Source organism: Scyliorhinus torazame, chromosome 5 (assembly GCF_047496885.1).
Source record: "Scyliorhinus torazame isolate Kashiwa2021f chromosome 5, sScyTor2.1, whole genome shotgun sequence".
NCBI classification, from domain to species: Eukaryota; Metazoa; Chordata; class Chondrichthyes; order Carcharhiniformes; family Scyliorhinidae; genus Scyliorhinus; species Scyliorhinus torazame.
In genome coordinates, this window is record NC_092711.1 from 277375050 (window position 1) to 277389350 (window position 14301).

The window sequence follows — 14301 nt, forward strand, 5'->3', positions numbered from 1 at the left end:
CTCAGTGATCCTCAATCTTCTTGGCCTTCCGTGCTCTGCCGCTATGTCTAGGTGTGTCCCGAGGATGCACATCAGAGGTGGAGGCAGCCTGCTGCATCCTGCGCCGTGTGGCCTTTGATGCTCCTGGTGGGCATCCTCTGGAGAGCCTGGGGCCGGAGGGCCTCGGCCGACTTGCCGGTGGCACTTGACTCACCATGCTACCCTGTTCCAGCCGCTGACCCCAAGGCGCTGTTGTCAGGAAGGTGGTGAAGTGATCGATATATCTGCTGGTATGTAAAGGGTTAACATCTGTATTATAGTACTGGACAACCACTAGATGGCAGCACCAGATCCATGTATATAAACTGCACTCAGAGGAGATTCCCGCCTCTTCGTATCAGGAGTGACTAGTGAGCAGAGTATTAGAGATATAGCTTAGTTGGCAGCTGTAGTTAAACATTATTTATTCTTATTATTATTTACTTAATTATCAGTTATAGTTGTAGAAGAGTGAAAAAAACTCATAGATATTTATATTTGTTATTCAATAAATGTTATTTGCTTAATTTGAAGACTGACAGTTTTACTGAACTACAACCATCTGATCATTCTGGAAGTAAGCAAAAGAGTAACAACGTATTACAATCACGGAATATAACAGGTGGGAGTCAGGAGAGCAGGTGACCACCGTTGTCTCCCTGTAGGATGGCTCTGCGCTCCCTCCTCCAGGTCGGTGCCAGTTGGGCCCTGTGGGTCACCTTGGGACAGAGGGGCAGTTGGATTTATCTCCAGAGGCCCCTATGTCACCTGGCTCTGCCAGTTCTGGCGGCCCTCCACTGTCTGCACCATGATGTTGCTCTCAGCAATGCCCATTTGTGAACGGGCCATGCTCTGCAGTGCCTTACCAATGTCCACCTGCATCTGGGACATGCTCCGCAGCTCCCATGGCAATGCCCACCTGAGACTGGGACAAGTTCAGCAGTTCCCTGGCAAGGTGAACTTGTGAGCGGGACCCGACCCCCAGCGATTGGGAAATGCTCCAGAGGACCTCGACAATGCCCATCTGAGATTGAGACTTGATCTGCAGGGCTTTGGCAAGGTCCACCTGCATCAGGGACACATCCCCCAGCAACCAGGACATACACTCGAGGCCCTCAGCCATGGCTGTCATTGACTGAGCAACACCTTGGAAACCACCACTCATGATGCTGATGTTGTGCTCCAGGATCTCCACCACGGTCACCAGCCAAGCAGTGCTGGCCTCAGTGCCATGCATTGCAACACCATCTCCTGCACCCATAGCCTTTGGGACTCCTCCAAACAGTTATGGACACATTGGAGTGTCCCTGGCATCCCCCTCTGAATATCACAACGCACCCTAGCATCTGCATCAGCACCAGGATATCAAGTTCCAGAAGCTTAGCATCTGACTGGGATGTGTCATGTGAGAGTACCTTTACGAAATGGGTGTTTATAAATGGGTGTGTATAGAAATATCTGTAGGGAGAGTACCTTTAAGAAATGGGTGTTTAGAACCGCAGTGATGTCAGAGAGTGGGTGGAGCTGGCTGTCTGTCAGCTTTTTACTTTCGTTTTAGGCTGTTTGCTGCAGGGTGTGTTTTAGTTTGGTTTTCAGAGCTGGGTAGCTGCACTCACAGCCAGAAGGGGTATTAGTCTTTCCTTTGTAATCTAAACACAGTAAATCGATCCTTTGGTGATATAAAACTAATAATGCTCCCAGTAGTGACTTTAACCTGATGTGCTTCTGTTTAAAGGTTTATTTTTAAGTCTTCTGGATGTTAAAAGGACAGCTTACAGATTACTTAGTGTTGTGTTCTTTCAGGATTGTATTTGAATTAATGGTTGCTAAGATGTTCACTGTTTGCTTTAAAAAGGTTAACTTGAGTTAATAGAATAAACATTGTTTTGCTTTAAAAAATACATTTTCCATTTCTGCTGTACCACACCTGTAGAGTGGGCCGTGTGCTCCCCATACCACAATCTATTAAAAGTTGTGGGTCAGGTGAACTCCATGATACACTTTGGGGTTCTCTAAACCCTGGTCCATAACAAATTGTGGGCTCGAGGGGGATAAAAGTCTATCTATTGGATTGGCTTAGTGAACATAAAGACAGTGAGAGGTGAGCATATTGTGGTTGCTTTTTAGGTGTGGTATTCTAGTTTAAGTGGGGAGAGTGTTGTGGACAATGGCTCTTTCAGAGGCTCTGACATTTTTGGGGGTGGGGCCAGTCACACGCAGTACCTTACAGACAGAGACTAAAAGCAGACTGTTAGATTTGGCAAAAACATTGCAGTTAACACTACCTGACAAAATGCGAAAAGGTGAGGTAATTATGGTGGTGGCTAAGCATTTAAAGTTGTCTGAGATACAGTTTGATTCATTGGAAATGGCAAAAATTCAGTTGCAAATTAAACAAATGGAACACGAGAAAGAATTAAGGCAGCTTGAATACGAAAGAGAGAGAGAGAGGAAAAAGAAAGAGAAAGGGAGATACAGATCAGGGAAAAAGATAAAGTGAGAGAGTTTGAACTTCAGAAAATGGCCATGAAACATGACAGTCAGTTAAAATTGGCAGGTGTAAAGGGAGATGTATAGTTGGATGATAGTGATGAGGATAGTGAGAAAGAGTGTCATAGTCGAAGGCTTGGTGGGGATCTATTTAAATATATCCAAGCATTGCCAAAGTTTGATGAGAAAGAGGTCGAAGCCTTTTTAATTTCAATTGAGAAGGTAGCTAAACAAGTGAAATGGCCACAGGACATGTGGGTATTACTGATTCAAACAAAGCTGGTAGGTAGAGTGAGTGAAGTGTTTGCATCACTACCGGAGGAGGTATCTGAGTCGTATCAGGAGGTGAAAAAATCTATCTTAGGTGCATATGAACTAGTGCCTGAAGCCTACAGACAAAGGTTTAGAAATTTAAGGAAAGAACCTGGTCAAACATACATGGAGTTTGAAAGGATCAAACAGAGTTATTTTGATAGGTGGATAAGGGCTTTGAAAATAGACCAAAAGTATGAAACTCTCAGAGAAATTATCCTTTTGGAGGACTTTAAAAATTCAATTCCTGATGTAGTGAGAACTCATGTGGAAGAGCAGAGGGTTAAAACTGCGAGATTAGCAGCAGAAATGGCAGATGATTACGAATTAGTTCATAAATCAAAGCTTGGTTTCCGACATCAGTTTCAGCCTGTGAGGGATAGAAACTGGGGACATGAGAAATACTCAAGTGGTAAAGGTAAAGGTGATCTGATGGGAGATAATAAGGAGAGTGTACCTCAGACTAAAAAAGAAATCCAGGGCGGTGGAAAAGAAATGAAAAGTTTCAAATGTTTTCACTTTAATCAACTAGGCTATGTAAAGACACAGTGTTGGTGGTTGAAGAAAAGCACTGGGAAGGTAGATGTGGTTAAACAGGATAAGACAGCGGAGTTTGTTAAAGTGGTAAAGGAAAGCCCAAGTGAAGCGAAGGAGGTGCAAAAGATTGTACAGCTAGTCAATCTTTAATTGTAAGAGATGAGGAGTTATGTCGTTTGGGAAGAATGATGCCAGAAAAGGTGGTAATATGTGGAATTCAGAGTGAGAGGAGTAGTGTTCCATTGTGTAAGGTAAGGTTGGAAAGCCCAGTGAAGAGTGGTGAAGTGGTAGTAGGAGTAATAAAGAAACTATCTTATCCAGGAATACAGTTTGTCTTGGGTAATGATATAGCTGGATCGCAGGTGGGAGTAATGCCTACTGTGGTTGATAAGCCAGTAGAATATCAGACAACTGAAGTGTTGAAGGACAAATATCCTGGCATTTTTCCTGATCATGTAGTAACAAGGTCGCAAAGTCACATGTTGAGACAAGAGAAGACATCAAAGAGTGAAGATGAAGTTGAAGTGCAATTAGCAGAAACTATTTTTGATCAGATGTTTGAAAAAGAACAAGAACAGGTGGAGGATGAGGCGGATATATTTAGTTCAGGAAAATTGGCGGAGCTACAACAGAAAGATGTAGAAATAAAACGGATGTATCAGAAAGTATACACGGAAGAGGAATCTGAGTGTATACCAGAGTGTTATTAACGTAAAAGTAATGTCTTGATGAGAAAATGGAGACCTTTACATATGCAGGCGGATGAAAAGTGGGCAGAAGTTCATCAATTAGTATTGCAGGTAGGGTATAGAAAGGAGGTGTTGCGAGTTGCACATGAGGTACCAGTGGGAAGTCATTTGGGAATAAGGAAAACTCAAGCTAAAATCCAGCAACATTTTTATTGGCCTGGACTACATAAAGCTGTAGTTAAATTTTGTCAATCATGTCACACATGTCAAGTGATAGAGAAACCTCAAGCAATGATAAAACCAGCGCCCTTAATTCCCATTCCAGCATTTGAAGAACCTTTTACAAGGGTCCTAATTGATTGCGTAGGACCGCTTCCTGAAACAAAAAGTGGGAATCAATATCTTTTGACTATAATGGATGTGCATACTAGGTTTCCAGAGGCCATTTCAGTACGTAATATTACAGCTAAAAAGATTGTAGAGGAGTTACTTAAATTCTTTACTCGATATTGACTTCTCACAGAAATACAATCGGATCAAGGATGACATTTTACCTCAAGGTTATTCAAAGAAGTTGTGGATAGCTTAGGAATAAATCAATTTAAATTAACTGCATACTATCCAGAATCGAAGGGAGCGTTAGAAAGGTGGCATCAGACATTAAAGACAATGTTGAGGGCTTATTGTCAAAATTATCCAGAGAATTGGGATAAAGGAATTCCATTCTTACTGTTTGCAATTAGGGATGCAACTAATGAGTCAACCAAATTCAGTCCGTTTGAACTAATTTGTGGTCATGAGGTAAGAGGACCATTTAAATTGATTAAAGAAAAATTGGTGAGTGATAAATCGGAAATTACATTATTGGATTACGTGTCAAATTTTAGGGAACGATTAAATAGAGCAGGTGAATTGGCTCGACAACATATGAAAGTTGCAGAAAATGTGATGAAACGGGTAGCAGACAAGAAATCCAAAGTTCGTAGTTTTGCCAGTGGAGATAAAGTTTTAGTGTTGTTACCAGTGGTAGGTGAACCTTTAAACGCAAGGTTCTGTGGACCTTATCAGATTGAAAGGAAATTAAGTGAGGTGAATTATGTTGTAAAAACGCCAGATAGAAGGAAAACTCACCGAGTGTGTCATGTGAATATGCTTAAAAGGTACTTTGAAAGGGAAGGAGAGAAAAAGGAGGAGGTTTTAATGATTCTAACTCAAAGTGACGAACCAAATCCAGATGACTGTGAATTCGACATACCTCAAGTTAAATTGGAAAACAAGGATATTCTTAAAAATTCGGAAACATTGTTGAGTAACCTTCCAGAGGAAAAACAAACTGACCTGAAAGAGTTGTTGATATCACATGGGCAAGTTTGGGGAGATAAATTGGGAAGTACTAAAATGGCTACACATGATGTAGATGTGGGAAATGCTGTTCCAATCAAACAACATCCATATAGACGTAACCCTTTTAAATTGACACAGGTTAACAAAGAGATTGAGAGTATGCTTGAAAATGGCATAATTGAAGTGGTTTGCAGCCAATGGAGCTCACCCATAGTGATGGCACCAAAACCGGACGGTACCCAATGGTTGTGTGTGGACTATAGAAAGGTTAATGCAGTTACAAGAACGGACTCTTGAACTATCCAACGTTTGGAGGATTGCATTGAGAAAGTGGGACAATCAGCTTTTATTTCCAAACTGGATCTACTTAAAGGTTACTGGCAGGTACCTTTATCCGAAAGGGCTAAGGAGATTTCAGCTTTTGTGACTCCAGATGGTACATACCAATTCAAAGTTATGCCATTTGGCATGAAAAACACCCCAGCCATATTTCAACGGCTAACTAACAAAGTTGTTTCCGGATTACCCAATTGTGCGTTGTACATCGACGATCTGGTAATTTTCAGCCAGACATGGAAAGAACATTTAAAACACCTGATGGAGTTATTTGATCGACTTCAGGAGGTGGGTTTGGTGGTAAACATAGCCAAAAGTGAATTTGTAAAAGCCCAAGTCACTTTCCTTGAGGAGTTTCCGATACACTCGTGACAAAGGGAAATAATGCGATTTCTTGGCATGAGTGGGTTTGATCGAACATTTGTGAAAACGTTTTGTGGCATGGTTGCTCCACTGATGGATTTGCTGAAGAAACGTCGAAGATTTCAGTGGACAGCGGACTTTCACTAGGCATTTGACTGCCTGGAAGCTGTGATAACTATTGCTCATGGGTTGGAGAATTACAAGAGACTCTGTGATCAGATTGAACTAAAGTATCTGACTTTAAAGAGAAATGCCGAGGCGTAGAGAAATGGACGGATTGTGCAGAGACCTTCTTGTTCAAAGAGACTGTCAATCGAGAAGGATTCCAGTTGGAGGAAGAAGAAAAAAAATGGACTATTATTATACCTGTTTGCGTGTGTTGTTTTTTTTTTAATAAAAAGTATATTTACTGTGTGCATTTTGAAGTTGATGGGTTTTTTTTTCTTGGGGGGGGCAGTGTCATTTGAGAGTCCCTTTAAGAAATGGGTGTTTATAAATGGGTGTGTGTATAAATTTCTGTAGTGAGAGTACCTTTAAGAAATGGGTGTTTATTACTGCAGTGATGTCAGAGAGTGGGTGGAGCTGGGCTGTCTGTCAGCTTTTTACTTTCGTTTTCGGCTGTTTGCTGCAGGGTGTGTTTTAGTTTAGTTTTCAGAGCTGGATAGCTGCAGTCAAAGCCAGAAGGAGTAGTAGTCTTTCTCTTTGAAATCTAAAAACTGTAAATCGATCCTTTGGTGATTTAAAACTAATAACTGCTCTCAGTAGTGACTTCCACCTGATGTGCTTCTGTTTAAAGTTTTTTTTAAAGTCTTCTGGATGTTAAAAGGACAGCTTATGGATTCTTTGGGGGTTGTATTTGAATTAATGGTTGCTAAGATGTTCACTATTTGTTTTAAAAAGGTTAACTTGAGTTCATAGAATAAACATTGTTTTCCTTTAAAAAATACTTTTTCCATTTCTGCTGTACCACACCTGTAGAGTGGGCCGTGTGCTCCCCATACCACAATCTATTAAAATTTGTGGGTCAGGTGAACTCCATGATACACTTTGGGGTTCTCTAAACCCTGGCCCATAACTTATGCAGCTGGGTCCTGGGATGCAGCAGACCTCCGACTACTTCCCCCTGGATGTTCCTGCCTCCACTTGATGTGCATAGGCATCTTTATTGTGCTTGCCAGATTGTGCCCCACAAGCCTGTCCACTCTTTTGTCCACCGAGGTGTGTGCCTCTGCGTGGTGGCGGGTGGAGGTGATAGCTGTGATGCCCTGACGGTGGCATCCTAGGAGCTTTCCTCCAAGTTGTTCTCTTGGGGGGGGGGGGGGGGGGGGGGGGGGAGGGGGGGGGGGCACCCCGGGGGGGGGGCACCCCGGACGTTCCGGCACCATCAGTTGGAGATCCTGCGGGTGAATGGACAGGTCGTCAGTGAGAGGGAAGGACCATTATGTCTGGCATGAACAACTCACGTGTGAAAGGTCATCTCCCACTACATCTAGATGTGTCCCCAGGATACACATCAGAGGTGTAGGCAGCCTGCTGCCTACTGCACCGTGTGGCCTTTGATTCTCCTGGTGCAGGCTAATCTTGATGCCAGTGACCAACCTTTCCTCGGCCACCCCTGTGACCTCCAGGGCCCGTTCCGCGTAGGTGGAGAGGACTCTAATGTCCGGCAGCACGCCACCCGTCTGGGCCCTTTCTCCTGTGGGGGACACAGAGAAGGTGTTGTGCTTCATGCATTGCTGCGGAGGGTGCTATAGCAGGGGACAGAGGTGTGGGCACTGCCGTTGGATATGGGTGGGGTGTGTAGGTGGGTGTCAAGCAAGGTATTGTGCTGGAGGGTGATGGGCGCGAGAGTGGTAGGTGTGACCAGTGCCAGGAGGTATATGCCAACTCACCCGTGCGACCCGGTGGAGGTTGTTTAGCTTCTTTCCGTACTGGGTGGCGGTCTTCCCAGGTGGCACTGGCTGTGCAGTGGCTAACCCTCTGACACTCTTGAGGGAACAGGGTATCCCACCTGGACTCCACCTCATCCAACATTCTCGGCAGGTCAGCATCTCTGCATCATAGGGCTGGTGAGCGGGATGGCACGGCTGCATGATGGCAGGGGTTTGCTCTGCGGGTTCAATTTAAGAGCTGGTCCCCCTCGTTAGTGGAGAGCTGCCAGAAGCGGTGCAGGAAATCAGCTGGTGTGAAGTCTGTGGAACATCATTAAGTGCCCTAATTAGCATTAGATACCGGTGATGACATCGCTAGGTTAGCCGTCAGGAAAAACCCAGCTATTCCCTCTCTCTACCATACTTAGAAACATTTCCATGAGACCGTGCCCTATAGCTCTTGCTGGAGTGTTTCTGAAGAAACTACAGTAATTTTGGGTTATATACACTGGGCGGGATTCTCCGACCCGCTCCGCCAGGTCGGAGAATCCCTGGGGGGTGGCGTGAATCTCGTCCCGCCGCTCCGACGCCATCTGCCGTATTCTCCGGCGCCCGTTTTCAGGCGGAGGTGGGGTTTACGCTGCGCCGGTTGGGGGCTGTTGGCAGCGGCCTCCCCGGCAATTCTCCAGGCCCCGATGGGCTGGGCGGCCGTCAGTTCCTGGCCAGTCCCGCCGGCGTGATTGGACATGGTCCATCACAGCGGGACCTGGCTTGTAGGCAGGCTAGGTGAGTCCTCTTGGGGGTGTGGGGGGATCCGGCCCCGGGGAGGGGGCCCAACGATGGCCTGGCGCGCGATCGAGGCCCACCGATCTGCGGGCGTGCCTGTGCCATGAGGGCACTCATTCCTTCCGCGCCGGCCTCTGTAGGGCTCTGCCATGGCCGGCACAGAGAAGAACCCCCCTGCGCGTGTGCAGGACATGCCGGCCGGTCTGCGCATGCGCAGAACCACGCCGGCGGTTCTGCGCATGCGCCAACTTGCACCGGCCATGTGGCGCTGGTTGGCGCGGCGTGAACCCCTCCGCCACCGGCCTAGCCCCCGGAAGTGTGGAGAATTCCGCAACTTCCGGGCGGCCTGACATTGGAGTGGTTCAGGCTGTTCTTGCCGCCGGCGTCGGGCCGGCCCACCAATTGCGGGAGAATTCTGGCCACTGTGTCCTGACCTAATGCTAACATTTTCTGATGGCTGTGTAACGGATGGAACTCTCCCTTTCAAATGATCACAAAAAATTATTTCACAAGAGAAAAGGGGGCTAATGGGTTGACAAGTCAACGCTGATCTGCCGAGACGTTGCTATGGAGAAATAACGGGGGGAGTGATGATGTAGCGGTAATGTTACTGGACTATCTCAGTAACAGTAATGCCAGCCTAATTCTCTGGGGATGTGGGTTCAAATCCCACCATGGCAGCTACTGGAACTCAGTCAATGAAGCTGGAATATAAAGCAAGTCTCTCACTGCACTGAGGATCCGGGTTCGATCTCGTCCCCGAGTCACTGACCATGTGGAGTTTGCACATTCTCCCCGGGCTGGGTGGGTCTCACCCCCACAACCCAAAGATGTGCAGGGTAGGTGGATTGGCTACCCTGAATTGCCCCTTAAATTAGAAAAAAAAATTGGGTACTCTAAATTTAAAAAATAAGAAAATAAAGCAAGTCTCAGTAATCGTGACCATGGAACTATCATCAATTGTGGTAAAAGAAAATCCATTTGAATCTTTAAGAATGGAAATGTGTCATCCTTACCTGGTCTGGACTACATGTGACTACAGACCCATAGCAATGTGGTTGACTTCCCTCTGAAACGACCTAGCAAGGTCAGTTTAAGGACAATTAGGGATAAGCAACGAATGTAAAGAAATAAATCAACGGGGACTATCGGCTCCGCATGCTCCCGGGTGATGGGTTTTGGTGTATGAATGTATCCTGTAATATAAATTATTGACTTGAAATTTGTCTTGATGAGTGCAAGATGAAAAGGTTCAGGAATAATTCTCTCTCTTCACCTGTGCACTTATTTTCTAAATGGATACAGTTTTATATTTCATTTTGTTAACTTCCGCTGAGAAATGCAAAGCCATAGTGCAAGGCAGCATCAGAATTTGAAAAGAATAGATATGATATAGAAAGAAAATAAATCAGGAAGTCACAATTTAATGGGGCAATGTAATAATGTACGGCTTCCTTCAGTGTGTAGATCAGTTCAATTCAAGTTGACCTCAATTTATTAAAATCAAGCCAAGTCAATAAGCTCTGTGTATTTTTTTTTCGCAGATGGGGTCATATTTCTTGAGCAAGGGAAAAATGTGCCCTCGGAGAATGAACCAAAGTGATTGAGCCTTGATGTACCAAGTTAAAGTAGGTTCTATTTTTTAGTTCTGTACCACGCCTGACCCCAATGGGAAGTCTACATTTCCTCCAGCAATCTAATGTGATGTTTCTCTTTCATTGTTCATGTTTGGCTGTCAAATACAAGGACATGATGACTTTCCATACAAGCAGTATTCTTTTCTTAGTACAGTCACAGTTGTTTGATTTGTCCTTGCTTTCAAATTATTTCACGTTTCAGTCTTGATGAACAATGGCTATGATGTTTTATGATTCAGTGATTAGCTGGCTATCGTAGTCCTTAGCAACTTTCATTAATTGGTATTGACCTTGGCTGACTGCTGAAAATATGCAATAGAAAAAAATGCACTACCTGTGGGGTGTTCAGCTGATTATACTAACTCTATACAATTAGTCTCCTCTTGTGCCCTAAGCTATTTCTGCATTAACTGCTTAATCACAATAGGCTAAAATGCCTCGAGTGGTTCCACCCATCTCTACCCCCAATTCTGGTGGGAGACCAGTGGAACCTCCATGAACATGGCAGAGAGCCAGTTGCACTAATCTCTGACATTTGTAGGAGCTTCCGATTTGCCTTGTAAGCAGCAGGAATTCCATTCAGCCATTACAAGACATATGACATTGAAAAGCAAAGTCAGGAGAAGAGACTCCCTTTCCCAAGGTCCTTGTTCACTGTGCTTAGCCAAGTTCCAGTGCATTTCCAGGGCAGCACGGTAGCATTGTGGATAGCACAATTGCTTCACAGCTCCAGGGTCCCAGGTTCGATTCCGGCTTGGGTCACTGTCTGTGCGGAGTCTGCACATCCTCCCTGTGTGTGCGTGGATTTCCTCCGGGTGCTCCGGTTTCCTCCCACAGCCCAAAGATGTGCAGGTTAGGTGGATTGGCCATGATAAATTGCCCTTAGTGTCCAAAATTGCCCTTAGTGTTGGGTGGGGTTACTGGGTTATGGGGATAGGGTGGAGGTGTTGACCGTGGGTAGGGTGCTCTTTCCAAGAGCCTGTGCAGACTCGATGAGCTGAACGGCCTCCTTCTGCACTGTAAATTCTATGATAATCTATGATTTTTGGAGCATCGGTGACTAGATTAGGTGATACATACTGGCTTCTTCATTAGCAAATTGAGCCCCAGCCAAGGGGATTTTTGCAGGCCAACTGGTATATGGCTGAGGCTGGGTTGTAATTTAGGTGGACAGTCCCATAGACCAGAGTTTCTGACCGGCCAGATGGTGGGGGCCAGAAACATGGCCATTGTTACACTCTCACTCAATGATAATTAGTCACATTCTTTAGACACTGGCACGTGTGAACTCAGGACAATGGAAGACATTTCAGCCCCATAGTCCTTCGCCAAATCAAAAATCACCACTAGCAGTTCACCCCAAATAGTATAAATTGGGAAAGTAAAATAAACCTCACATTTCTGTGGTTATGATTTATAAAATCAGGAAATTTTGTAAAAATGAATTTTAAAATCACATTAACATATATTAACTCCTTCGACGAAGATAGTAGCATTTTAGAAATCAAAGTTAGATGTATGCCTTGTAGGATAGGATCAAAGAAACAGGTCATAGAATCATAGAATATCAACTGTGCAGAAGGAGGTGATTTCGCCCATCAACTCTGGACCGACCCACTGAAAGAATGCCCCACCTAGACCCATTCCCCCACCCTATCGCCATAACCCCACCTAACCTGCACATCCCAGACACTAAGGGGCAATTTAGAATGGCCAATTCACCTAATCTGCACATTTATGGACTGTGGGAAGAAATCCATGCAGACACAGGGAGAACGTGCAAACTCCACAGTCACCCAAGGCCGGAATTGAACTTGGGTCTCTGGCGCTGTGAGACAGCAGTGCTAACCACTGTGCTGCCGCGTGGGCTATTAACTCTCGTGAGCATTTGTCACATTCAAAAATACTAAATATTTACGGGTGACCACCCATAGGGCACTGCATAATGTAGTATACATATACAGAAGTTTTGATCTTTGGACCATGCTGTGATGTCTGATTTGAGCCTGGTAGTAGATAGTAAAATAAAATTGACTTCAAAATCCCTGAGCTTGCCTTAATCAAGGTTTCAGCTTCTAATTGCTTTCCAGTATAGCTTTGCGGTATTGTGTTTATCAGACAAATTGTCTGCTGAAATTCAGCCTACGTTTCCTTCAGGTGATAAAGAGTAATTTTTGTAAAATATTGGAGCACTGTAGGCATCCATGAATTTTACCTCAACGAGGAGTCAATGATTTCTGAAGAAGTGGGAAAGTAATTGCAGGGGAAGGAGGTGGGAAACAAATACTGGGTGCCAATATATGCTCACCCCCATGGAGTGTTTGGAGGTGAGGGGCGTTTAATCAGGTCGGATGGTACCGGCTGGGATCCTACCACCTTCCCACCTCCATTCCAATTAAATGCATGACAGGAGGCTCATGACTGGCCTTCCTACCCTGCCATCAATTGATGGCTTAAGTGGGCAATTAATGTAGCCTGAACTGTTGTGAGGAGTATGACAAGCGAACACGTGGAGGTTTCTTTCAGTCTCTCAGAGGGATCACCAGTGCCTGATTAAGAGAGTCTGCATCTGGAAGGAGAAACCCACTGAAAGCCACACCTTATCCTTGCTGACACCCCACTCCACTGTGATTCCCACCCTGTGGAACACTTCACATCCCCCATCACTTACCCGTGGGCTGGGTTAGTCCTTGATTCTGAGGCTCCATGGGTGCATGTGCTGCAGCTTCCTCTGCCTCCTGATTGGTTAGCATCTCTTGTTCTGCAGGACATTCCATCCCTGGGTCCTGATCCTATGGAAGGCCTGCTGATGGCCTGAGTATTGCCTGATTGGCTCGCGATTGAGTGGGCCTTCCCCAAAGGAGGCAACGTGTGTCTTTCGCTGGCTCTCCAGGTGGCTGTCAAGACCCCTGTCATTTCCATAAGATTCCCGACCTTGTGTAAATTTGAAAGTCACATGGCACATTCAATAAATTAAACTGATTAGAATGAGACAGAATGGAATGTTTCAACGACCAAACACTAACCATCTACTTAAAAGAACTGACAGATAAAGGGACAATTCAATTAAATAATCAATTTCAGAAAGTGAAAGCTGTAGCTTCCATGAAATTAATGGAAATGGATGTGTTTACCCAAAATTAAATTATTAAATTCAGTTGTGGAATGCATCTCTGAGTAATAAGAACGCAAAAACAGTGAGAATTGAATTATAAGTCATGCTCTATGCCTTGTGGGAGAGGATCAGAGAAACAGGTGTGGGCTATTAACTCCCTTGAGCATTTGTCACTTCAATTAGTGCATGGTTAATCTCTACTTCAACTCCAATTACTCACCCTTTTCCCATAACCCTTCATTAACTTGGCATCCACAGCAAGTCCCAGGTTTCCACAACTCTGTGAAAAAGTGCTTCCTGATTTTGCCCTGAAATGGCTTTTCTCCAATTTTAAAGTCGAGCAGATCCAGTTGGAAGCTGAGGGTGAAGGGGGATCCTTGACTTACATTTGTAACAAGTGTGTTGCTTCGCTACTTATTTAGTCGGTGGATTAATTTAGACAAGAAGCTGAATTGAATAAGAAGAACGTTGCACTGTGGTGCAGCACCCAGCCAAGCAGGAGCAAGGTGTATTGGAAAGTTTGGCCATCGAAGGACAGAAGTATACACATAAGCATTCTACAAATGGAGATTAAGCCCTCCTACATTAGTGTCTGTCATTTTAATTTCCGAGTCAGAGACTGAAACTTTTAGTCGGTGAGAAATTAACAAATTTGACCAAATGCTTTTTGGCACGATAGTGTTGACATACAGGAAAGCTAAAAGAGATGTAATTAAATTGTTAAAAGGAAAGGAAAATGTTACATGAGTAAATGTTTGGGAAAGGGAATAATAATCTCTTCTATTGGCTCCATTTCATAATGT

At 44.7% G+C, this 14301-nt stretch overlaps 1 long non-coding RNA gene across 2 annotated transcripts in view; it reads left to right on the forward strand.

Annotated features, from left to right (window-relative positions):
* The window catches only part of LOC140421159 (uncharacterized), a 1249163-nt gene that overhangs the window by 277641 nt on the left and 957221 nt on the right, over positions 1 to 14301 (forward strand). For both annotated transcript variants that reach the window (XR_011946678.1, XR_011946680.1), the window contains exon 2: positions 10291 to 10374. This is a non-coding gene — a long non-coding RNA (uncharacterized lncRNA). The remainder of the gene's footprint in view (positions 1 to 10290; positions 10375 to 14301) is intronic.